At 46.9% G+C, this 25,341-nt stretch overlaps 1 protein-coding gene across 1 annotated transcript in view; it reads left to right on the forward strand.

Moving 5' to 3' along the window:
* KSR1 (kinase suppressor of ras 1) overlaps positions 1 to 25,341 on the forward strand; it is a 63,355-nt gene that overhangs the window by 447 nt on the left and 37,567 nt on the right.

Here is a 25,341-nt window from a genome sequence, read left to right on the forward strand (position 1 = left end):
CCGCGGGCGGCCGGTGCCGGGAGGGCGGAGGCGGGGGCCGGCGGCCGGGGACAGGTGCGGGGAGCGCCGTGCCCGCGGAGGGGGGGTGTGTGGGGGGGCCGCGTTTCGCTGCCGTGCACGCGCTGCGCGGCCCCGCGGCCCTCCGGCGGCGCTCGGCCTCGGGGCGAGGCGGGCGCGGTGCTCGGGGGGCAGCGGGGGCGCCCCGGGAGTGCCGAGGTGCGGGCAGGTCGCTGGGGGAGCTCCCGGGGCTCCCCTCCGGGCCGGCCGCTCCCCCCCCCCGGCTCGGTGCCGGTTGCCGGGGGGGTCGCTCTGTGGCTGCTGGTGCCGCAGCCGTGCATCGGTGCTGCTCCCGGAGGAGGCGGATCCGCACACGGGTCTGCACGGGCGTTTAGAAAGGGGATTTGGGTTTGTTTTTGTTTGGTTCGTGTGAGCTTTAGGTTCTCCGTAACCCCCTTCGTGCACCTCGCGCTCAGGTGATGCTGCGCTGGGCAGGGCGGGCAGATCCCCCCCAGCCCTGTCCTTGAGCAGGAGCCTCACGTGAAGGCCCCGCGGTCCCATAACCTGGCACTGGGGCCATCGAGCCAGCATCAGGCTCAAGGCAGGAAAATCATTACAACCGTGTAGCTCTAACAGACACACATGCTGTAAAACCCATCGCTTAAGACATGAAGGTTAGAAAAAAACTGCAAAACAATAGGTGGTAGCTTTTGGCACAGCCTCTTCAAAATTTATCATTCTTCCTTCTCTTCTTCCTCTACTTTATTTTTTATTTATTTTTTTTAATTTGGAGTGCTCTTTTTCCTACTGCCACCTCTAAATAGCCTTCAAAAGGCCATTCTTCCTAAAACAATATTTATATAGGCTTTTGGCAACCCTACTGACTGTCTTTTCAATGCTTACACAATGTAAATCACCATCGGTTTGGAAAATGATCATTAGTATTTTGCTGGTGGGCCCATTCTAAAAGGAAACCTTTATTTAAAAAGGTTAAAGGCCTGCTGTCATCTTCAGGTTGTTCTTAAAGCAACAAAAACAGCATCTGCTGATAGCTGCCAAGTGTGTGCGGGCGTTCCTATTGAACATTTATCTGCTTAAATAAATGGGTGCCACATTCAGTAGTGCTCATAAAAGTTGCCCCTCATCAGAAATAAAAAAAAACACCCCTCTGATGCACTGTCCAGTGTATGATTTCTCTGGGAACTGAACCACGAACTGGATGTCTGCCAGCCCGTGAAGCTCCAGGAAGGGGCACGGGCTCTGCCCTTTGCTCTGTGCCGTTGCCTGCGCCGCGGTCCCTGCTGCTGGGCACAGCCTGTCAGGCACGGCGCTCCGCGGCCCTGCGCCAGCCCCAGGTGGCTTTGTCTGCAGATGCAGGGCCCAGGCCGAGGAGATGAGGGTCTGTGTTTACTTCTCCGAGTTGTAATTTCCGTGGTGACACCGGGGTGGTGGGCTGCCTCAAGTGACAGGCGGCCCGCCTGGGGCACTGCCCCTGTGATTACCGTGCCGTGGTTAATGTGTCAGAAATGCACGCGTGCGTGGCCGTACGCATTTGCCTACCAGATCGAGGCAGCGCAGCCAGGTGCCGTGATGGTGCCTGGAGCCGGTGTGGCCGATAACCTGGCTGCAGCCTGCAGGGACTGCGTGCACTGAGGGCAGCTCCTCACCTGGCACTCCCGTGGCGAAGTGAAGCACCTCGAGATCTCCAGTGCCTGCTGGCTTCCCTCGCTGGCCTTGGCGGGCTGAATGGCTTCGAGGGCCACGATTAGCGGCTGCTGGTGGTACGGTTGCTGGGCCTCATCTGTGCTTTGGTTCTGTTCTTATGCAGGAACTTCTTTGTGGGAAAAGAATTATGAAAACTTAGCTGCGTTAGTGTAACTGGTAAACTGTATAGAAAGCCACAGGGCTGTGATGGAACGCGAGATAGGTACGGGGAGCAAACTGGAAGCGGGAAGTAGTCATTTGGGAAGGGAGGGGACTTGACTCTGAAGTTGAAGAAGTAACTCCTGAGGCCAAATGCCAGGCTGTATGTGTGTCTTTTGATGACAGTCCAATGTACAAAGTCAAAAATCAGTTTTGATTAAAAACAAAGAACTTGCATTGATAAGGAACGAAAAAGCAGGGAAGTGTCTTGTAATGCAATCTGTGTATAGCTCATATCTTGACAAGTGTTGCAGTGCCTAGTTTTGGTGTCAGAAGCGTGAACCTAACAGGATACCTCCCTGAACACAGTCCTTGGAACCTGTCAGCCACAGGCATGTAGGAGGGAGGCAGGTGGACGCGGCTGCCCCGTGCCCTGCGTCCTGCGGCCAGGGAGCGTGGCCACTGCTGCCTCGGCCTCCCGGGCTAACTTTCTGAAAGCAGCTGTAACGTGAATGGGCTTACTAGCCTAAAACACCAGTGAAAATGAACGTAAATGTGCATTTATTTATTTATTTTTTTTCCCCAAGATCTGCTCTCTTGGTCCTTTTTGCACTGCTTTCCTCCGAGTCTATTCGCAGCTCGGACAGCCGTCGTGTGTGCCGCGTGATTCATAATGTGCGCGTGCCTCAGTGGAGAACATCAGCCCAACTGAGGGTTAGGCTGTGCGTGCTTGTGTCCCTCCCAGCTTACTGCAGTGCTTCAGGTCCTTCCTCATTCCTCTTGTGCATGAGGTCTCAAACCGAAGCACACAGTAGATAAGGATGCCAAAGTGGGACCCTGACAGGAAAAAATAAGCACTCACGGCCTAAAGATTGCAGGGAGAGCTTTGTGTAATACAGGAGGGAGAGGAGGGAAGAAAGGGCTGTGGGAATTACTGGCAAATAACGCGTCAGTGTAATGTGTTACATGAACTGCCCGTTTCACATGTGTGAAGGCTGTTTCTTAGAAGGGCAGGGAGTTTCCCTGTAGTGCAAAGTAGATTGTGTTAGTTTAGTTATTAGCCGAGTAGGTTCTCTGATACCACAAGGTCTTGTATTTTTTTAAAATTTTTGTATATTTAGCTGAATAAGTGCGTGTTTTTCTTTTTACCCAACGCTTTGGTATATGGCTTTCTTTCAGTTCTGTCCTCGCAGGTTACTCACTTCTCAACTAGACTGCAAAACTGAAATGGAAAATAATGGTAATTCTAAACCATACCTAAGAGAGCAAAAATTGTCCTACCATATGGTAAGCACCCAATGTTACCCCCAAGTGTCTTTGGAAAGAAAATACTCGCACAGTTTTTAACTCTGTCTCAATGCTAATCCCTTGCATCACTCTTAAATGGGTATTGCAAAGTTAGAAACATATCATTTCTAGCTGTATTTCTTTGTGAAAATTAGATCTTTGTGGATCTCTGGCTACGAAGCTGGTAACAGGACCAGACTTGACAATCCGTAGCGAGGCACATGAAACCTCTACCACTGCAACTCGAGCCACTCTGTTGGAAGTGCGGAGGAGGATACGGTCCTACATGCTGACGGCAGGGAGAGTTCCTACGGTTTCTCAATCTCTTGTGTGGAAACAGCATAGGTGGTTCAGTAAACTGTGGGAATTACCAGGCTGAGGACGCCTTTATTTATTTATTTATTTTCCTTTAGCCTAATTGCAGCGAAGATGAAGCAGGACCTGGCTGAACTGAGACCTCAAATGTTTAGATTGCAGATGTAATTTTTTCTATTGTGGCTCTTACATCGTAAGAACTAGCTCCAGTGTTTCTGGCAGAGAAACTGCCTCCAAACTGGTTGGGGTGGAGAGGTGGCGTGTGTTGTGAAGATCTGTCTGCTCTTTGAGGAAAACTGTCATTGCTCTTTGGCTGGACTGTGTCTGCGATGGAGATGCTCTTGGACCAGTGTGCAGAGATCACTTTGACCTCTCCCTCAGGAACATCTTCTGTTCAGCACCACCAGAAATGTAATGCCAGAGAAGAAAGCCTGATCCCAGCTGTGCTGTGTCACAAATGAGTCTACAGCTTCGCAAATCAGTCTTTCAAGTTGGCTGAATGATACCTGTGGATTAGATATGTTTGAACTTGCTTTTGCATAATCTCGATGCACGCAATTTGACTAGGAAAGGCTTATCTCTTACCAATGTCTGAGAAGAAAGAAATGCTTTGAAAATGGGTGAAGGAACAAGAAGAGAGGAAGAAGAATTGTAACCATCCAAACTTGCAGACTGGAAGTTGGACATGTGGTATGCATAAGGAAAGGAAGACTGTGTTTGTAAATTTTAAGCGGTGGGAGTAGTAAATTTTTCAGGCCAAGCTGCAACCTGTAGCCACATGTTCATGAGCCTTGCTCAGCTGAAAAGACTTCCTTTTCCAGCAGGTCTTACGTAAGAGACCTTCTCTTACTTCATCTTACTATTTGTATATATGCAAGCCATTTTTTTTCCCTCAAAGGTGACTATTCTTTTCTGTAGGACTTTTCTTTCTTTTTTTTTTTTTTTTTCCTAAACTGGTGCACTTGTCTAAAAGAGGTTTCAGCAGAGACTCTGACTTGGATGGAGGGAAAGCTACATGTTACAAGGTCTGTATCATTTGTCTTCTCTTGCAACAGTGTCTCTGTATATGATCAGGATTTGCACATCATCATGGAATTTAGCTTATCTCCTACCATTGATTTTATATAAATGTTGACACAAAGTCAGCAGCAATGTTTTAATTTACCTGGAGTTTCCAGGTTAAGCGGTGATGAGTAGATCACCATAAAGAAGAAGATATGAAAAAGGCTGTTCTTCACTTTTGAAGGTTTATATGTATTTTGCTCCATGGCTGGATTCTATGAAGCGCTAATTGGGAAGCGAGAAAGTATCAGAGTAAGTCCTTACAGTGCCTTTGTCTCTCTTAGATTGCTTTAACATAATCCAGTGGCCACACAAAGAATTACTCCTGCTCGTTTTTGTGCAGAGTCAGCTTGGAGATCCTTACAGCAACTGAACTCCAGGAAAGTTCAGCAGAGCGTGGCACTGAGACCTCTGTACGTGCGTGCCTACACACACTAACAGGAACCCACAGTCTGGTGTGCTAGACAAGCCTCAGTCTCCACATATGAATTCTGATGTGTATTGCAGGTTCAGAATTGATTTGATCAGTCAGGTGGCCCAACTTGAACTCCAGCTGTGTCTAGCTAAACCTGTGGATGTGACGAGGCTTGGATAGGTAGCACCTGAGCAGAGCTGGGTCTGCTACTAAGTTCAAATGCTAGCTAGTAACTGTTTTACGCAAGGAAAACCCCAAGGAGTGTTACAGCTGCATACAGGTGACAGATTTACTGATATGAGTCGGTGTGGTGGTACATAAATTTATCACCTGGTGTTGTTCATAAATAGCAACGCTTAACAAAAGAATTAATGTGACACACAAAATTATTTAGGGAATAGCTATGCTTAAAATAACATTTCCAGCATAGATCGTGTAATCTTTTGGATGCTTGAGGAATAAAACCCTCGCCATTCCTTTATGGCTATGATTTCCCATCCTTGTTCTCAGCCAATAGCAGAACTGAACTTTCTCTTTCCAAAAGATAAATTATAATGAAATCATGTTTGGCTATTTCCCACTGTTTGGGGGATTGGAGAATGTATTGGCTCGATTACTGCTGTGGTGAAAGGCACGAAAGATGATGTATAGGTGGCACCACCCAGGGATACTGACTCAGACATCTCTTAGAGACTTCCCTCCCTGCTCGTTTCTCCCTCCCGTGGAGTAGTCCCACACATCCGACTGCTACAGCAGCACAGGGGCTCAGTTGCCACGGCTAACAAGCGTGAGGAATGGGGGGTCTTTGAGCCTGGAAACACACCTGTGCCACAAGAAAGGAACCCTTCCAAGGTACAAATTGTGAGCAGTTGTGCATGGGAGTGTTGCGGGCACTCTTGCTTCTCAGTGGGAGTCTGAACGCAGCCAAGGACTAGTGCAGCATGGTTAAGAAAATTTGGCAGTCTGGCTTGGCCCTGACTGCAGCTGTTCCCTGTGGGCACAACCTGAGGGAGGGTGGCAGGGGGTCATGGTCTGTGCCCCCAGAATCTCAGGCAGGGTCAGCCCCAAGTTAAACCAGAGAAATTCCAAAATGCTGGTGAGTGGAAGGCCCACTGAGAGCCACCAGGTACACAGGTGCTCAGAGTCCAGTCTGCTAATAGGTGTCTTTCGTGCAGCACACGGAGTTGGAGCCTGAGCTGTAGGGGCTGTAGGTAGGTGGAAGATGCAAATCTCATTGGACTCGAGGCTGTTTAAATAACAGAAGCCTGTACCACGATGCTCTAAATTGCTGTAGAAACCAGTGTGGTTATGCAAGTACGCAGCAGAGGAGGAGCTGCCTAGAGTTGTTGCTTCCAAGAAGTGAGTGGTTTTTGTTTTTGTTTTTTAAAAAAAAAGGAAAAATGAGATACTAGATGGAAATAGCTTGCAGCTGGCTGCAGAAGAGTACAAGTTTAGCCTGGCAGAAGGATGTTCAGCATAGTGGGAAAAGCACATGACACCAGAAAGGTTTTAGTGTTTGTAAGGAATAGACTGAGTAAAACGGGACTCAAAGATAGGATATTTACCGGCGTGGGCTCTGTTTGAGGCTTTTCGGGTGTTACTTGGGATATTGTTCAGCAATACCTAAAATCATTTGTTTCCTACGAAATAAAGCCACGATGGCAGGTAAAAGCAGACAGCTCTTCAATAGAAACCTTCCCACCTAAATATGGGATAAGAATTTTGTAGTTCAACTCGATACTGCTTTTGGGGAGGGAGCTGCAGCAGAGGGTGCCTGCAGAACGTGTGGTTAGATGACTGACTCAAATACATTTTTAAACACTGAGGGGAAAAAAGAAGCAGCTTCCTATTTTCTTAGTGATTTTCCTAAAAGGAGAAAGCAAAAGGTTTCATGGGTTTCTTTGGGTTACACTTCAGGAAGTTGTTGGAGGGGCAGTGCTGAGGGCTGGAGGCTGAGCTCTGTTGCAGGCCAAGGGCATTCTCCGTCCAGTTGCAAAAACTCAGAATAAAAGTGGCCAATGCTGCTCCTTGCCTCGAAACGTGCTGTGTGTGTGTGTCATCTTCCATCCCCTCCCCTGCGGGACAAAGAAGGGTGCCCTGGCCCATCACAGCGTGAAATAAGTCACTGACCAGCATGTCCCAGTTTTGCGTTGGGGTTGGGAGGATCTGTCTTGGTGCTCTGCGTTTTAGAGGGCTGGTTCTGTGTCCGCCGAGACTCACCGCAGGCTCTGCCCCGTGTTCCCCTGTGTCTGTAGGCAGAGTTAGCTTGCCCTAGGTTAAGGCAGTGACTGGTCAGAAGGCAGTGAAGCAGCAGTTACCCTTATAATGACATTGTAAATGGGGTTACCGAAGCCCTCTGTAGCACCCCTGATGCTTGGTGTCAGTCTGCGAGCCGCTGCAGTGGAGCAGCTCCGCGCTCAGCAGCCGTTCCCTACCCGTGTCTGGGATCTGGGATCGGACACAGTGCCTCCATCTTGCTCTTGGTAGTTTTAGATTTGGCTTTAAAGTTAAAATCTAGTTGTCTTTTCTCTTGGGAATGTGTTCTGAAGTGAACACAGGAAGGGAGGCCAGGCCCCCATCACTTTCTGTGTGCAGAGGAAATTAATTCGCATTGCGTGCATCCTGGGGGCATGTGGTCGGTGGAATAAGGAGCCCCGCTTGGCTCGGGCTGTGGAGTGCCTCTGATCTGATGATTATTGGCTATCCCAAGGGGAATAGCTCTAATAACGGAAGCTGTGAGATGCACAGAGCAGTGATTGGCATGGTGCTGAGGAATCCTGCTCGGACAAAGGGCCCAGGCCCTCCCCTGGGCTGCGCGGAGCTGGGTGACGGACCTGCACCTTCCAGAAGCCTTGTGCAGGGAGCTTTAAAAGAGTGGGCAAGCACTTTCCTGCCCGGTCCTTCCCTGATTATTTGCTTCTAAAACGTGGGGTTGTTCATTTGTCAGAGAACTTTCACTTCTGTCTGAAGCAATCTAAATTTAGAAAGGAAGTCTCGAGCTTCTGGCTGCTGCTGGGGGGGGGCTATTGTTGAGGCTTGCAGGTTCTAGCATGAGGTTTTATTTTTAGTTCTTGCTGATGCTGAATAAACTGGAAAGAAGAAATTAATACTTTTTTCCAGACTGAAAACCTCAACCAGGTGTAACCTCTTTAAGATATTAGGTGGTGCAAATGAAAGTAGTCACTGGAAGATGCGCATCAGTGTCCCTCGTGCTGCCCGGGAATGCTCAAGGACTTCTCGGTGTTTCCCTATCCATCTTTAAAGCACAGAGAATTTTCTAGCAACAGTTTTCATTGTCCAGAGCAATGTTTTCATCTTTTTACCTTTTTAGTAAGCTCGAGGGTTAAATCCTGCGTATGGCTATAGCTGTGCTGAAAGAAGCAGAAGTGGTAAGTTTTTTTGTTGCTTAAAGCTTCAGGGAAGAGAGAAACTGTTTTAGACTGAACTTTCCACAGAAGGCTCCTGACTTTCAGACGTCTCCCTTTTAAAAGCTGTTCTTCATCTGCCAAGCAAAACATTTCAGTTTACGGGCCTTTTGTCTTTCTGACCAAAACCGAAACTTTCCACATAATAAAATTTCCAACTTTAACGCTCCCACAATTTCAATAGAGATAGTTCTGAGTGCCTCAGATCAGTGCCAGCTAACAATATTAGACGCTCTTAGTGCATGTGTAGATCAGACAGCATTTTTTGCCTCGTTTTAGTTAATTCTGGAAGCTATATCTTTGCCTGTTCTCCCTTGTTTTAAGGAAACAACTAAAACAGGTATTGGTGTCCTGGAACTGACCCTTTGGGGAGATTTGCATAGGCTTTCAACTGGCTCCCTTTGAAAAAATGAAGGTTTCTTTTTCTGTTTTTCCTGAGAAACACAGGGGTGTGTGTAAGCCCTTCGGAAGAGGAAGGGGATGATAGCACTGAAGTAAGCCAAAGACTTGCAGCATTTGCTTACACAGCTAAGGTGGGAGAAATCTCAGCGTGGATGTCAAAGAGCTTGTCAGCCCCAGTTGTCTTAAGCCAGGATATTGTGTGTTCAGACTGGTTTGGTCTTGCTTTGTGGGTCAAACATAATATTCATAAAACCACCGGCTGCGTGCCGCGGGCCTGCTTTAACCACTGCTGTGTTGGTGACAGTCTGTGTGGGGACAACGGCGCCCTTCGGTCAGCGCACCCTGGGCCACCTGCAGTCATGGCTAGTGACACGAGCCGTGTCTGAAAGAAGGGTTTGGAGGGGGAAAGGAGAGCTGCTGGAAGCACCCATCTGCTGCTACTGCCCTGAAATGCTGGCTGGGTCTCTGCTGAGGCAGTGTTTGGAGGAAATACAACGCAGCTCCTTGGGAGGACTTTTTTACAGTGATGCTCGATGCACCTAACTGACCGTCCCTGATCTGTTACCGGCTGCCAGTCTGCGATTGGAGGCGTGGCAGAATACTTCTGGTGTGACACTAATATTTAGGTTTTGATTCTTATGGAAACAATCTACAACAACATCCTGCTGCCAAGGCGTGCTGCAGCTCCACTGATGTGTTCTTTCCTTTTTTTCTTCTTCTGTGTTACTCAAATTGCCTCTGTTGCCAAGAATAACTAGTTTGTGCTCTGAAGCTAGGAGCTTTGAAGTTAACGGAGTCCTGACGATGTTAGATTCAAACTGTAGTAGCATCTCTCCATTCATCTGGGTGAGACACGTACTTCAGCAGCAGTGCAGCGTGGTGCAGCGGGTGTTACTGTGAATGCTTACACCAAGAAGGGTGACTCGAGAGAGCCTTAACATCTGGCTTCGAGCCTCTGCTTTCTCATGGCAGCACTGGGAGGAGAAGGCAGAGCTGACAACTGAAGATGCCTTTCTGAAAGCGGCAAGCAGAAGTCACACGGGTAGGTGCTGTGGCAGTTGACTCTGTGATGCCGTGTAGCCACTGAGAATGGTTTGGGACGGGGTGAGGAAGGCTGAGGAGGAGCAGTGACCAGTGCTGGTGGCCGAGGTGCCTTTCTGACGGCAATCCTGGTTCCTCGGGAATGGTTCGGTCCCTCCAACAGCTTCCCCTTGGCTGTCTCCACCTTGCGGTGTCTTTCCAGCTGCTTTGCATTCTGCCTTCTCGCAGGGCTTTGTCCTCTGGCCTCGGTGGTGCAGACACCTCCTGCAGAGAGGGCTTGACCTGGCTCTCCTGCACGCTCCTGCCTTGGCCATTCCTGCAGCTGTGAAAGCAGGGGACAGAGGGAGGGGGAAATCACAAGGCAGAACACAGAGACCTGATCCCTGCCTCTCCCCTTCGCTCATCGTGGGTCCTGTACGTAGGTAGGCTGGCCTGGCCGTTTTTGTGATCCCCTCTTCCTTGTGTGAGGAGCGTGGTGTGAGGCCAGGCGTGGCCCCTGTGTGCTGCAGGGAACAGTCTGCAGTCAGCCCGCTTTGCAGGGCGGGTTAGCAGCACGGTCTTTCATGACAAAGCGTTTGAGCTGTGGGAACAGTATCAGCAAGCACTGCAAGTCTCTGCATTGCTAGAATTCTTTGGAGTTCTAAATGCTGAGCCTGACCTCCAGCCGCTTAATGAAAGTTGCTGTGGCTCTAAGATTTATCTGGCTTCAAATTCTGGGGCAGAGGACATGGGGAAAATTGGAGAGCCACCCTAATGGGTGAGGGATTTTGAAATTTACCAGTGAGAATGGCTCATTTCTTTGGGAAAAATGATGTTAAGGGTTTTTCCTTACTGAAGTCCTTGTACCACCTCTTCTTAAGTAGCCCAGAGCACCTTCTTCTCACACTACAGAGCACTATGGCTCCCATGCTGCTGTGCAGGTAGTTGCCAAGTTTTCTGAGGATAAGCCTTTCTGAAGTGCGTGACCTTCTTGTCCTTAAATCACAAGCATTTGGGCTGGCAATTCTCCTTTCTGGGAAAGGTGCCTGACAAGTCAGCCTGCGTGGTGGCAGTTGTGGGAACCACCAAGGAGAGGGGTGAGTGTGCAGTGTTTGTTTTCAAACTGTGAGATAGTTTAACCATTTCCCCTCGTAACAAAAAACTTTATGTACTCGATGTCTGTGTAACTAACTGCAAATAGACGGCAGCTTGCGTGAGATCCGCGTGGATAACGCGGTGTTTGTATCAGGATGGTGTCTGATCAAAGCTGTACTTTGGTCTCCTGTGGCTGCACCAGCAGCATGGTTAACTCTGGTGAGAGCCTGTCTCTGGGCAGTAGGTTCTCTTATCCCAGCTGGGATAGATGAGCTCAGAGACCAAGCTGAACCCTCTTTCTGCAATTGTTGGAAGGGTTACTGTTGTCTTTGTTCTTGCGAGGTTACCAAACGATGGGGAGACCTTCCTCAGCTTAAAACTGAGGCCAGTCGAGACATGGGCAGAAAGAGGCAGGTTTATCCAGAGACCAGTGTCCCAGCTCAGGAGGGAGTGCTGGTTTGGTGCTCATGAGCTTTCCAAGTCTCTTGGGAAATTGCTGGGGTACACGAAGATTATTTGTAAAATGAGAACAACGGCACTTAATGCTACCAGCCCTCCTCCACCCACCGTGCCAGAGACACAGCACGCGCTTCCACTCAGCATGGAAAAACCTCAGGGCTGGTATGCACAAATTGTTGGAGTTGATTTCTAGGGTGTTCAAATTCTTTTCATAGATAGATTCACGTGAAGTAAGACCTATTTGCTTAGGCCCAGAGTCTGACCCCAGAGCAGGAAGCCCTTCCTGCTTGCTGTCTGGCGATCTGGGGGTCTCAGTGCCCCCGCCGCTCGCAGTAGCGAGCTCCCAGGTGAGCGAGGCTGGAAAAATCTTTTTCCATAATGGCTGTTGTCTGCTTGAAAGGCTGTCTTCTAAATCTGTCTAGAAATGGTGTGTTTGGGGACTTGTCAAATTTTGATTTTAGTATTTTTTGTTTCATTTTGTGCTGTGCTTTGGTGGGTTCGTTTTTTGTTGTTGTTTTTTTTTTTTTTCCTTCCCTGCTGGGATGTGGAGAGGGCAGTCAGCAATACATCCTCAAACCTGTTTCCAGGTGCTGACAAATTGGGCTATAAATATATATTTGCAGCTGAGGGCTGGTCTGAACAAAGGAATGATTTATTTTGGGTATTGCATCTTTTAATGTGGGTAAGAGTTATTCTTCTGGGTGTCTGGATTGCTAGCTTTTAAAAAAGTACTGAATATTCTGTTGCAGCGGCTTCCACTCAGGTTGGCACAGAGAAGCTGTGGATGCCCCATCCCTGGAGGTGTTCAAGGCCAGGCTGGACGAGGCCCTGGACGACCTGGTGTGGTGGGTGGCATCCCTGCCCAGAGTGGGGGGATGGAACGGGATGATCTGTAAGGTCCCTGCAATTCAAGCCATTCTATGAAGTACTGTACTCATTAATACTCCTCTATACAGCCTTTATATAATAATAAAAAAAAAAAAGCCAGTTCTGTGGCTCATGTGGTTCGTAACTTACCTGCTGTCTGCTGCTCATCGCTAAAAGATGCAGTAGGCACTCTCTAACCCAGCTGCTGAAGAGATTAGGCACTTACTGCACAGGTGCCCAAATGCCAGTCATGAGGACAGCCAGTACTCTCGCTGTCAGTTCAGATGCCCAGAGGCAGAAAGCAGGAATGATCCCCAGAACAGTCAGCATCACACAGGTGGAGGTCATCGCAACTCAGTACAGATAAAGGTACCCTTTTCTAAAATATTTCTTCATGTTCTGATGAGCTTCCACTTGCCATCTGCCCTTTACGCAGCTGTCATACAATTATCTGTTCTTTCTGAGACAATTTAATTAGATCTTCTTTCAGTAGGTTTTAATCAAGTATTATGGGGTTGCTGGTAAATTATTTACAGCCATATCACTTGATGGAACACTTGGTCTGCTAAAGCTATCACGTAAGTGACATATCTTTAGCAAAGAGTACAGCTGGCTTTAACTTAGGACCTCGCTTGTGCTCCTTGGGGTTATCCAGTTGGCATTCAATGAATGCCAGGTTATGTGAGCCTATTTTTCATTTACAGTAGTAGTTACTGAATGTAGATGTGCTGGAGACATTGGAGTTGAAACGGTTTAAAATGAGAGTAAGAGCTGAATTTAGCTTTAGTCTATGCCTGCTCAGTTCTTTAAGTGCCTTTCAAGGTTGAGTACCCTAAACAGCGTGGCCTCGACCCTCACTCAAAGATCCAGCTATTTCAACAGAATTGCTGTTCGTACTGTCTTCACTTGGTCTGATGCAAAGTAAGTGCTTCTTGAAGGGGCAAGGTAACGAAAAACAACACTCAAACAGCAAAGGATAACAAACTGAGAAAGTGGGTATTTTTAGAATGTGAAAGGATTCTTTCTCTGCCTTATTGAAGGAAGGCAGTACCAGGAGTTGTTAAAGGTAACTACTAACTTGCAGGAACAATGTCCAATCCGAGCCTTGTATGAACTGATAAGAGGTGGGTGATCAGGTGGGCTTGTTAACATAGAGTTCAAAAATGAATGCTGTTCTTTATTACCCATGTGAATAATAGTGTAACATGCATTGATCAGACTCACCCTATCAAATTTCCTAGCTCATTGGGCAGCCAATAATATGTGGAGATCAACCTGCACCAAGTTCCAGGTTCCTATAACAGCACACTACTGTGTCACCTCTCTGTTGTGACCAGGGACCGTTTCAGAGTCCGCACAGATTTCTTTCCACTTCAGTAGGATTTGATTTAATGATAAGAAAACATGTTGTTAGTATATTTATATGAATATTCATACATTTCCCATCCTGTTCCAGACAGGGAGTGCTCTCAGTATTATATTTGCCAAGAACATGGCATTACTCTAAATCCACAACCAGTTGTTCCCCAAGCTGAAGATGCTATTTATTAGTGGCTTTCAAGGAAAGATAGCAAAGGCTTCTTGGGTTTTGGCCCAGTTCAGTATTTTTTCCCAGCGCAGATATTTAAGTACTGTTTTCTTTTTTTTTTTTTTTTTAATATATGTGCCTTAGAAGTTATGTGATAGTTCTGTAGCAGTGGTTTTAGCAATAATACTATCTTTATTCCAGGTAGGCGACTCGCTCATTCCGTATTTGCAGTGAGTCTAAGCTTGGGTGTTTTTTTAGCACTTAGTCTGCAGGCTGTAGATGCAATTCAAGCCTCATTTGTTACTGGAAAATGGCTAAGTACTTTTAAAGATGGTTTTATCTTTCTGGCCTCTGTTAAATTCCTTTCAGTGTTGGAATTAGGAGTAGTTTTGCAGATTCTTGATGGTGTCTTACCTCACTTGATTCCTTGCTGAGGTAGAGGAAATATGGCTCAGTTTGTTCTGGGTCAGATCCCAAAGCTTTGAGGACAGTAATATAGCTTAATTTTGAAGCACAAATCTCAACTGCATATATGAAGAAAGGATATACGATACACGATGGAAGGCCATATCTGACATCAGAACCATGTCTTTACCCTAATTCTACTTCTCCATAAGCGCGTTAGAGGAACAAATCCAGTATCTCTTTGGAGGTCATCATTTATCATGATCCTTTTGTGAATGAAAAGACTATGCTGTTGTCTTTTTGTGAGGATAGGTAGGATGTGCCCGTGTGTTTGAAGGCTCTTCAGAAAGGACTATTGAGGTGAGGAGTTGGGTACTCTGCGATTTCCCCCTGCAGTAAAAGGGAGGACTGCCTACTTTGAACCTGTGCCTTTTTTTTCCTTCCTCATTCTCCAGAATGGTCAAGTTCAAGAAGGGAGCCTTACTAACATTCCTAAATGAAAGCTGAGCACGTTGTAGTCTCACTTGAAAAGGAGCTGAAAGCAGTCCACCTATTTGTGAGACCATTTCTACTAGCCTGTTTTTCTAACCTCTTTTGACAAGTAAGTAGGGCAGACACATTTCAGAGAAAGTGTTTGTGGTCCTGATGCTCCTGGTATTTGGGAGATGGGACAAAGGTGGAAGCAGGACAAGAAGTGACTTCCCTGCACTTTGTTATCGCACTGTAATTCTCCCATGGAAATGGCACAGATATCACAGATGGTATGGTTATGAGACAAATGGAGCCTTAGTGTTGCTTATCTGTGGCTGATATCTGAAGCACGCTCCTGACAGGCTATCTGCTGGTCTCAATGTTCAAACTCAAGTGAAACTGTATAGTATCTTGCTTTATAGCCTGCTCCTTCCCTTCGGCCTCTCTGTAACCCCAAAGCTTTTTCCTCTTTCCTCCCATTGCTGTGGCTGTCGGTTCCACGTACACTATCACTGCTCTGAAGCTTTGTGCAGCTGCTGAGAGAGTATTTGCCTTTGCAGCAGAAGGCAGGCTGCTCCATGTCACTGGAAGTGCTGCGGTCTGTCCTTTCCCCACCCCCAGAGCTGACTATTATTTATGCAACGTGATCTAACCCAGAGTGTCTAGGAGATGATGGTCCAGAGTTCATTTCCAGTTATTATTGTAGTACAGAGTCAGTCTGGTTAGAGGTACTGATTTCCAGCACAAAACATATACCCTTTGAAAGCATAAACAAACTCCAGGTCAGTTTTACTTAGCTTCGTACAGAAGTGCTTCAGCTAAACAGGAAAAGCGAGATAAAGTCGAGGAATTGCAAGAAGCTGGTCCAACAGTCATCCATAGGGAGCTAAGGAGGGCCCCTTCTAGTAGAAGGGAGATAGAAGGAGCACTAATCTCTAAAGCAGCAGTGTAAGTTTTCCTTTTTAGTCTCTGGAGATGTGTACTGAGCACAGGTCTTACCTTTGCCTCAGTATGTGTTTAAACTCCTGCATTGGGGCATACGTGCATGAAACATGCAGAATTACCTCCCCAGGCTGGGGGTCAGGCTTCAGTGGCCCTAGCAGATGTGTCTATTTCTGCCTTTAATGGCCTGAGTAATTATGCCTGCTGTCACAACCCTGTTCAGGTATGTGGGTGTAGCTGCTCTGGGGTTCAGTCATCCGAGCTGCCACTAACCCAGCTAGTCACCGTAATTGCAACGCTTTGTTTGTTTGTTCAGCTAGGACTAGAAACCCTTCACAGTCAAGGCCCTGTCTTTGAAGGCAGGCATGTTCAGAAGTTGGTGCGGTCTCCTAGGCTGCAGATTAAGAGGTTGAACTAGGTGAATCACTACCTGCAAAGCATGAACTAGCATCGGGGTACCATCTTCCCTGTCTGAGCAGCCCCAACATAGTAAGCTGATTGTAACCGTAACCAGCACTGAAGTAGTAGGGGAGCTGGGTTACTTAAACAATAAAGCCTCTTTTGCATGCTAATGCAGCGATTTTAGATCTGAGACTGAAAAGACACTTGGCATAGCTTTGTATTTGTAGCTGGAGATGAGACTACCTTATGGTAATTCATTCTCATTGCTTTGTTCCAGGTGGTAATCTGGATGCTGCTCCTGGAAAGCTGGGGGTCAGGCAGCTCATGAAAACCATGGTCCCAAGAGGTTGTTAAATTCAAAGGCCAAGTCTAACAGGGCAGCACAGCTGGAGGGGGAAAGGGCTGCCTCTCAGCTGGATGAGCAGCTCACATGGGTTTCCAGAAACTTTGTCCCTATGAATGCAGGGCACCGAGGCTGCTGGAGCCGAATGCTCTCAGGTTGGAGCAGGACCAAAGGTTAGCAGAGTTGAGGCTTCATCAGGTACTCCAATGTTTAGGTTTTTGTTAGCAAGAGTCCACTGGAACAGTCATTGAGTTCTTTGCAGTTCCACCTTCCAAGCACTACTGATGTCATTAAATGCACGGTTTCTAACCCATAATAAACAGCTTCACTTTTGGTCCTTGATACAGTCTTTCCTTGCTTTAGGGAGACACCAGCTTGGATATCATGTTCCAAGCATTTCTGCCCTATTTAGGGAACAGAGGTCACATCCTGCTTGGCCTCAGTAGAGCCGACTCCTACTCTTCCTGTTGCCTCACTCTTTCTGCCTGTCCCCTTGCAGAGTAGCAGGGGGAGTAGGAAGGAAGGAGAACCAGTCCAGTACAAAACTTCATTCAAAACAGTCACAGAAACCCAGCAACTGAACAGCAATCTTAGAGCACAGTTAAGTGGTAGAGCTTGTGTGTAGCTCACCTCAGTAAGTTTAAGAATCAGGAGAAAAGCAAGAAGTAAAGCCTTTCTGCAACACCGTTCTTCTGTTTCATAGCTTTTCCCCACATCTCACATTAAACCCAAGCATCTTCAAGTAGCTCTTCATTGTTGAAGGCGTGCCTCCCATCAGGGCTCCTGGGCTAGGTGCTTTGTGTCCCTTTGCATCGTCTCCTGACTTGTAAGTCAGCGACACAGAAGTTCACCAGCAACTGTAATGTTCCTGGTTTGAGACAGCAGAACGGCTAACCTGCGGACACATGGGATTGCAGAAAAAGGGGGAATTGGAAGGATAAGCTCTATGAGTTTACGTGCTTTTTTTCTGGGAAGGAAAGAAAGCTGAGCAGGGAAACAAGCTCAGTATGAGTCCCACATAATAATGGTATACCCAGACCTGGAGGAAAGAAAAAGAAAACTCATACAGACCACTTTTATTTTTGATTTCTTTTAGGAGCTTTTGCTAGAGCTGAGCTGTGGGTGATCAGCTTTCTACTTGGCAGCCGAATCTCAGTTGTGTTTCCAGAGAAGATTTTTCATTCCTATATTTCCTGCTTTGTGCCTCAGTGCATTGTGCAGAGCGCTCAGGAAGCACACTGTAAAGCTGATGAGCAAACTGAAAATCTCTGATTCCTACTGCATGGCACAGCATACCAGCAGTTTTCTTTTTTCCTCCCGTAAATTTATGGATCAAAAACATTTTGAACAGAGGGCTTTTAGTGTATTTTGTTTTTTGACAATCTCAAACTGCAGTTTCATAGCAGCTTGTTAAAATTAGGTTGTTTTGCTGTTTTAAAAAATACTTTCAGAGAATATGGCAAGTTGCCACATCCCAGTTAAGCAATTTCCTATAGTTAGCTTTTTTTTTTTTTTTTTTTTTTTAAAAGCATATGGTTTTCTCAGCCATCTCCTCCATTTTCACTGCAAAATGCAACCCCCAAAAAACAACAACAAAAAACACAACACAAGCCCCAACCCCCTTTTTAATGCTTATGCATTTGAGGTGCCTGTTCTTTGGGAAGCTATGGAAGGCCAGTGCCTATCAGCAGCATGCTTTTATGTTTTGATTCATTGTGTAGTGTAAACGTTTTCTGATCATAAACATCCCATAAAAACAACTGATAATATGGGATCATAGGGAATATTTCATAAAGTGAATTTTGTAAATAAAGAATACTTTCTCTTGACGTTTCTTTTTCTGAATGGGTTGCATATTTAAAAACTGGTTATACTGCAGAGCCTGAAGTTTTTTAGATGCTTTGGAGAGAAGTGCTGCTGATGTGTTATTACTTGCTAGCATAAAATGCTCATTGTGGATGAAAGATGTCCACAGCAATAGAGAGCCCACTCCCAGGAGCCGAAGTCTGTCCAGCAGTACAGCACTAAGTTATTCTTAGACATAAAATTGTTGGCAGTACAAACATCTGTACGTAAAGAAAAAAAAAGCTTTTATGGGATCCTTTTTTTTTTTTTTCCCCTCTTTCTCCCTTTCTTATGGCTCCTCTGCTGTTGTCCTCCAAGGGCATTCAGATGCATTCAGAGAGCCCACTGCTTTTTGCTGAGAAGTCTCTGTGGAAGCAGTGCTGGTAGCAGCAGCTCAGAGCAACCTTTGCTTTTTCATCAGAACAGAACCTGGAGCCTTGGCACTGGTGATTTGTAACACGTATGGCAAACAAAGCTTTAAGAACGGTGGCTTTTTTAGAAATAGTCTTTTCTTTCATGAGGATAGATTTGCCTTCTATTTCCTCGGCAGACCTCAAAAGCAACTCACTAACAGTTCTTGGGAATCCTACCCTTACAGATTTGAGCTTGTGATAGGGGAAATAAGGGATAGTACTTTAACCACATCCACAGCAGCGGTGCAGTATCTGATGCCATCACACAGTTTCGAGTCTTGCTTAAAATGTCTTGCACTTTCTCACTGAAGCAAGGGAGTAGCAGTAATGCCTTCCTGAGCTCCTTTGGTAGATGCATGTACTGAGAAATCAGGTTTTGGCAGGTGCATTTAAGAGCTGAGTAACTGCCTTAAGAACTGATTTAAGAACAGCTGCTGAGTAATCAGGAAGAAAGGCAGGCGAGTCCTCAGCATTGTGAGTAATGCTATAGCTTCCTATTTTGGGGTGGCAGTGCTTGATCCTCTCCCTTTCTGTTATCAATTGAAGAAAAGGACTGGCAGGTGGCAGTGCTGTAGAGACGAGATTTAGTGTGCAGGACTTTTTCAGGCAGCCTGTGGAAGTGGACTCAGAAGATGAAGCGCCAGCCTGCCAACCAGCTTGGGCAGCCACAGTGTTTGTGTTGGGCTCCCAAATGCCTCTGTTTTAACCAGGGGTAAGGCCCTAATGCCAGCCCAGACAACAGGCAGGACCCATCCCACCACTCTGGGACATCTGTGAAAATCTCTGATAATTTCAGTATTGTTTGAATGGGGTCACAGCTGAAAGCCAGTAATAGTCTGCTGCTCGTTAACTGCACTTCCAATAGTAAACAATCCAGTTTCATTTATCATTTCCCTTTGCCAAAACCCAAGAGAAATGACTACAAAGAGATGATGAAGGTAGAGGGCTTTTCCTGTTTTAAGGTATTTTGGATTCAGAGGCTGGGTGCTGAAGAGACTGCTGATACTCAGGGAATTTGGCCTGCTCGTCTGGACCTTGTCAAGCTTTGGGAGGACGCTTGTTTGGTGTGCTCCCATTTTCAAACTAACACGTAAGTGAAATGTTAGGCGAGCTGTGTGGGCACGGATCGGTGCCTCTGAGAGAAGCAGGGAACTACCTGCAGTACAGCTGGATCCCTCGGACATTTGTAGGCCTTTGCTGCGTTTCTGGCCATGAGTCCTGCACAAAGAATTGCCCAGGCGGTGTTTCATAGCACACACAGCGACAGGTGTAGCAGGGTACTGGTACTGGTGAAAGGCATTTGGTGCCTTTCAGTGCCCAGGTGCGGTGTGCTGCTTCTCAGCTTCCTGGGGAAGCTTTTATTTAGAGCAGTGCCTGTCATATTCGTGTTCCTCTTGGAAAGATGAGTCTGAAAAAAAGGAGTGATCTTTGGGTAACTACGAAGTGTTGGTTGGCTGCTGTGGAAAGTCTCGAAGCCTAAGGAATGAATTTGTATCCAGTGCTCAGAATTGTCAGTTCACAGGCAGAGAAATACAACATAGGATCTCTTTGTCTTCCCCCCGCTCCTTAGGAGGGGGATATTTCTGTTACAGAATAGCGTGCAGGCTGGTAACAATGGCTTTTTATTTTCTTGTAAGCGGGCATGGTTTTTTCTCCTCTCTGATTGCTGTCACTCAGTGGAGTCCTTCCTCTGACGCAGTCATCTGAGCAAGATTGAGCAGAAACCCTGAACCCAAGAGGCTGCTGAACTTACTCTGCAGTGGATAGGCAGAGGAGATACGTTAAGATGAAAAGGATATAATGAAGCATATGTCATGTGAAGGGAATGACAAAGGACTGCTATGAAGAATGTTTCCTAAGAAGAACATAGAGTGTGAAAAGTGAAAGATGTAAAAATTGCAAATGCTTTTACCAGAAAGGACCGTGGGCTTGAGGATGTGGACCTTTGTCAGGCTCATACTTTTCATAAGTTCTGCATAAAAAAAAAAGTTGGGTGACACACATGCACAGTGCATAAATTCTGATCTTGCACTGGCACACTTCCTTTTATTGTACATTTAATTCAGAAGTGAAATCTTTTTTAAATTAAGTTTTTTTTTTGTATTACAAAAACATGTTTTGACAACTTTAATCTGTTTCCGTAGAACAATTTCAAAATGGGAAGCTTACCAAAATCACTTTCATGGAAAAGTTGGTTTTAACAAACTGCTTTTGACAATGTGGTTGTCTTAACAAATGGTCAAAACAAAGCGACAGCAACAAAACCTTTTTGACTAGGCACAGACACAGATTTGCTGTGTGGAGTTTCTGTGGAAATTCACAACAATAGTGGATGTTGTATCTGGCCTACAAGCACGAGGGGATCCTGAACTTGGAGCCTGTTGTCTCTGCACACGTGTGTGATCATTTTTCAAGTGCCGATTAAAATCTTTCCAGGCTGCTGCATGGTGCCAATAGCTGTTTCAGCATTGTCTGTCGTGTAGCCAGTTGTTGCTTATCAGTCTCCTGAGCATTTTTTCTCACACAGCTATTGCTGGGTCAGCAACTATATTTTCCTCTGCTTCTCTAAGTGGACACAACATGGCCTAAATGAAAGCCCTGGTCCAAAGAAAAAAATTTTTGTGTGTGTTGGGGATCTGGATCCAGGTGTCTCCTGCCTGAATGCTGTATTTGTACCTGAATAATGATTGAAACACTGCTTGATTGCTATAGGCAAGTGTTAGCCACAAAGCCCCAAAGAGATTTTCGTGCGAAGAAAACGCGAGCAGTGAGACACAGCAGCTTTCTCACGCAGTGTCTGAACAGAGAAATGTGCCCCTAGTCCTTGCCAAAACAGCTCTGTTCTTTGGAGTAGAGTATTTAGAGCATTTTGCAAAGTATCATTGCTTAGATAACTGTCTTCTAATGCTGTATCAAAGAAATCTGCAACCTGCCCCTACCTAGGCTTCATCTTTTTCTGTATAAGCCTCTTCTGCCACGTCCACTCCAGCAGCATTTAGGGGAAGCATGCGTGGCAGAGGGAGGAGGAGAAAGGTGGAGCTCTTGAAATGCCCAAATAATTGAGTCAAGTGAGCAAAGGATTTGATTTTGTGTTGTTTTGTTTCCTTCCCTTGGTCTGCTAATAAGCCCAAGTGCTGCAGAGAGCAAGCTGCTAATCTTTTCCCAACCAGCACCTGAGGGAATGGAGGGGACAGGAGGTTTGTGAATGTTTTATTTTTTCTGAGGCTACGGAAATAGAAATGTTGGCAGAAGGGACATCGGGAAGGCAAGGGGAAGAGAAACGTGAAAAAATCTTGGGGACTGTGGACAGCATCCTGGGCAGTAAACTCTCCTTTAGAGGAGCTCATTTCCTTACAGACCTCTGGAGACAGAGCAGTGGCAGCTTTGGGGCCAGCCCTGCAAGGTGCCTTGGTCCCTCGCCGTCCGGTGGGAGCTGGGGGTGCTCAGCACCTTGCAGGATGAGGCGTCCAGCGAGGAGGAAAGGGAAGCTGAGGAATATGACGGGGACCTAGAATTAGTCATTCCCTTCCTGCCCTTTCTGAAGGAAATGCCTGGCTTTATATTTTTTGCTGTAAACTCTACTCCTTTATGCTGTACATGCTCACAGGTTGTTGGTTTCTCTATGCCCGCCTCCCCCACTGTCAAATCAAGTACACTGGAGAGTTATTTCTACAGAAGTGTAAGAATGGTTAGCGTTATCTTAAAAATGACGGGGGATATCAGCTTTAAAGGCACTGTAAGTTTTGAGTTTTACAGAGGTCCATGGGTTGTAACTTCCCCCTCCCCCTGAAGATGACCTGTTGTTTCCTCTTAATTTTCAGAAATGTTTGTAATCGTTCTCCCTGACACTTGCTGCTTTCTGGCTGTGGTCACTGTAAAACTGGCAGGGGGGTTGAGTCGTTGTTTTCTTTAAGGGAGGAGAGAGACAATAGATTTGCCAAAGGGCTGAACAATTGCAGGGAGAAGCATGGCGTTAGTATGATTTTCAGGCTGCATTCACCTTTGTCTAGCCTGACAGGCTACAGCAGGCAGGTTGGACAAGGAGTGGTTTATCTCAGTACTTTGGGAAGCCTGTGTTGTACGTGTGGGCACCCCACGACCTCCCTTTCCTGCGGCTCAGTGAGGCAGGGCAGCACCACGAGTGCTTGGGCAGACCCAGACGGGAGCCTTGGGGCCTGCACAGCGCGGGGCCACCGCTGCCAGCCCCCTGCGCATGTCCTCAGGGTGCCCGGGAGTGCAGGAAATGGGAAGGAGGACAAGGATCTGGTCCTCAGTTTCTCCAGCTGTCAAGAAAGATTTACTCAGGGCTGGTCTTTTCTTGGAGCGGGAGATGGAAGTCTTTGATTTCTTGAGACTCTCCAAATTTCTTTCAGAGCTGTTACGACAAGGGTCAGAGTCAGCCATGGGACTGCTCTGCCTTTGAGTTGCAGAGGCCCAGAAGTGATCTCTGGAGATCCTTTCTGCTTTCCTGCCAAAGGCATGATTAGCTCTGCCTAGTCCATTTCTTACAGGTATTTGTGATCTTATTGTTAAAGACCTTGGTTGAGGGCCAAGACTCCCTCCCTTCGGAGCCTTGGCTGCTGAGAACCAAAGTGACAGTGATGCTGTTCCCAGGTCGTCCCCCAGCCTCCAGCAGCTGTTTGAGATCTGGCTGCGACCTGGGACCCTGGGGAGGGAATCAAATGAATGAGAACGGGAGATTCTCTGTGTTTGGACAGAAGTTTTGTGCGTGGCACGATAAAATCATCAGCTTTCTGAGTGGCACATAGACTGATTTCAAGAGTGAATAGGAAACCTTAACAAGTCTTCAGGCTAGTTTGGAGTAATGATATCCTTCAGGATCCCCTTTTTGCAGGGGAGGGATTGTTCTTCCTGTGCTCTGTATGGAAGTACAGTTCAGCCTAATGAGGCACGGCTGAGCTGAAGTAGCTAGGTGGGTGCTGGAGAGAAGTGGGAGCTGAGGGAAGGTTGAGCTGCAGATGTGATGTGGCAGCAAACAGCAAGTACAGTTCTGAGTCTTGCGGAGCACTCCTCATCGTTCTGCTGCAGTTGCATGTCTTTGGGTTATAGAGGAAGGGGGAGGGCTTTCATTTTTAGTGTGCACTGGGTGTGAAACCTTTGGTATTTGAGCAGAGGACTGTGCCTGGGGCTGCATTAGGCTCATGTGCCTCTCTGGGAAGAAATCTCTGAAGAGAATCGTGTTATCATGTACAGGCAACCGTCTGTGCAGCGTCGTCCTCCCACTCCTACCCGTAGCTGGGGAGGCCTCAGCTGTGCCTTTGCAGCTCTTGGTTGCTGGGACTGTGGAAAAAGAAAGGAGGGGAGCGGAGAGAGGTGGTACGTGGCCTCCAAGTGACCCAGAAATGATGCTGTCTGCATCATCTGACAAAGCAGAAATAACATACTGTAGTGTTTGGGCAGTGGGTATTGTGTCAGCCTCGGGCGTGACTGAAGGTTCAAAGGAAAATCCATCCATCTGGTGTTTCATCTCCCCCTATCCCTCTACCTCTCCATGCTTTTATTTACTCATTTCTCTTAGGCTTTTTTTTTTTTTTTTTTTTTTGAGTGTACCTTGTGTGTACACTTTTCTGCTGGCTTGTGCTGGGTGCTGTTTTGCAGGGTTTGTTTAGCAATGCATTGAGAAACTACTTCCTTTTCTTTTATAAGCAAAACCAAAAGTCCTTAAGCCAGCCCAGACAGCCGTGTTCTGCAGCAGCAGGAGGTGGTCTGGTGTTCCTGCTCTGTAGCTGCTGCAAGCGAGGCTGGCATGGAGGCTCCAAGCACAGACCCTCTGCTGATGTAAATTACCACAGCTTCCTCGCTGCAGCGTGGTGTGGCTGCAGAGCTGCAGTCACCTGGTGCTTGCTCCTGTCCTTGCCATCGTTCCGATTCCCTCTGCTTTTTGGGAGCCCCACAGCAGTTACTGCTGCTGTGCTCTAGTGGTTAGGGCAGAGGACTGAAAGATGGGTCCTTCGTGACCTGTTTCTAAAACTGCTCCTGGACTTTGTGCAACCTGTTTTTAATCAAAGTGTTTTTAATCCTTGTTGTGAGCGTGTTAATGTTCATAAGTTGGTTTTGGCATTCAGAACAGTAACACTGTTCTGCAGGCTTTTTCAAAGGGGGCTGTGCTTGTGGTCCAGCACAGCAGGAACTTGTATACCCAGTGCCTCTGACTGCATTTCTGTAATCAGTAAAGATGTGGATAAGAGACAGACACCAAGAAGTAAGTGGTCTGGTTGCTGTGGTAGCAGAGCTCGAACGAGAACACAGCCTCTCCTCTCGGACAGGAGGTGACAGGAGGTGACAGGAGCTGTGCTGCACGCCCAGCCACACTTCTGTGCTGAACGAGTCAGCTGGGTGCAAGGGAACGTGAGTTCCGCTGACTGCAGGTCGGCGCCTGACATGCACGAGTTCCTTTCCTCAGATATCATCTCAAATAAATGATTCTGCTACCAATTCTTTCTTTGTACTGTTTTACCTGCGAGCTTGGCCTTCCTCCTACGTCTGGTGAAGATACATGACAAAATATTATCCTTCAGTGTTGTTCTTGAGGGCAGAATCATGTGGGTGAGAAATTGAGTGACCTCGTTTTGTAGGATACAAATAATTCCTGAAATGTTTTTTTTCCGTCTTTTCTTCTTATTTTGTTGCGTGTTTTGCTCCTGTGCAGCTCTTGTGCTTGCCTTGAAAAGAGCTGTGTGAAATCCGTGCTGGATTCAAAGCAGCTTCGAGGTTTGTAAGATCCTAGGAGTCACCAGCTGAATCCTACATCATCTGAGTGCTCC

This window comes from Aythya ferina (genome assembly GCF_964211825.1).
Source record: "Aythya ferina genome assembly, chromosome: 19".
Taxonomy (NCBI): Eukaryota; Metazoa; Chordata; class Aves; order Anseriformes; family Anatidae; genus Aythya; species Aythya ferina.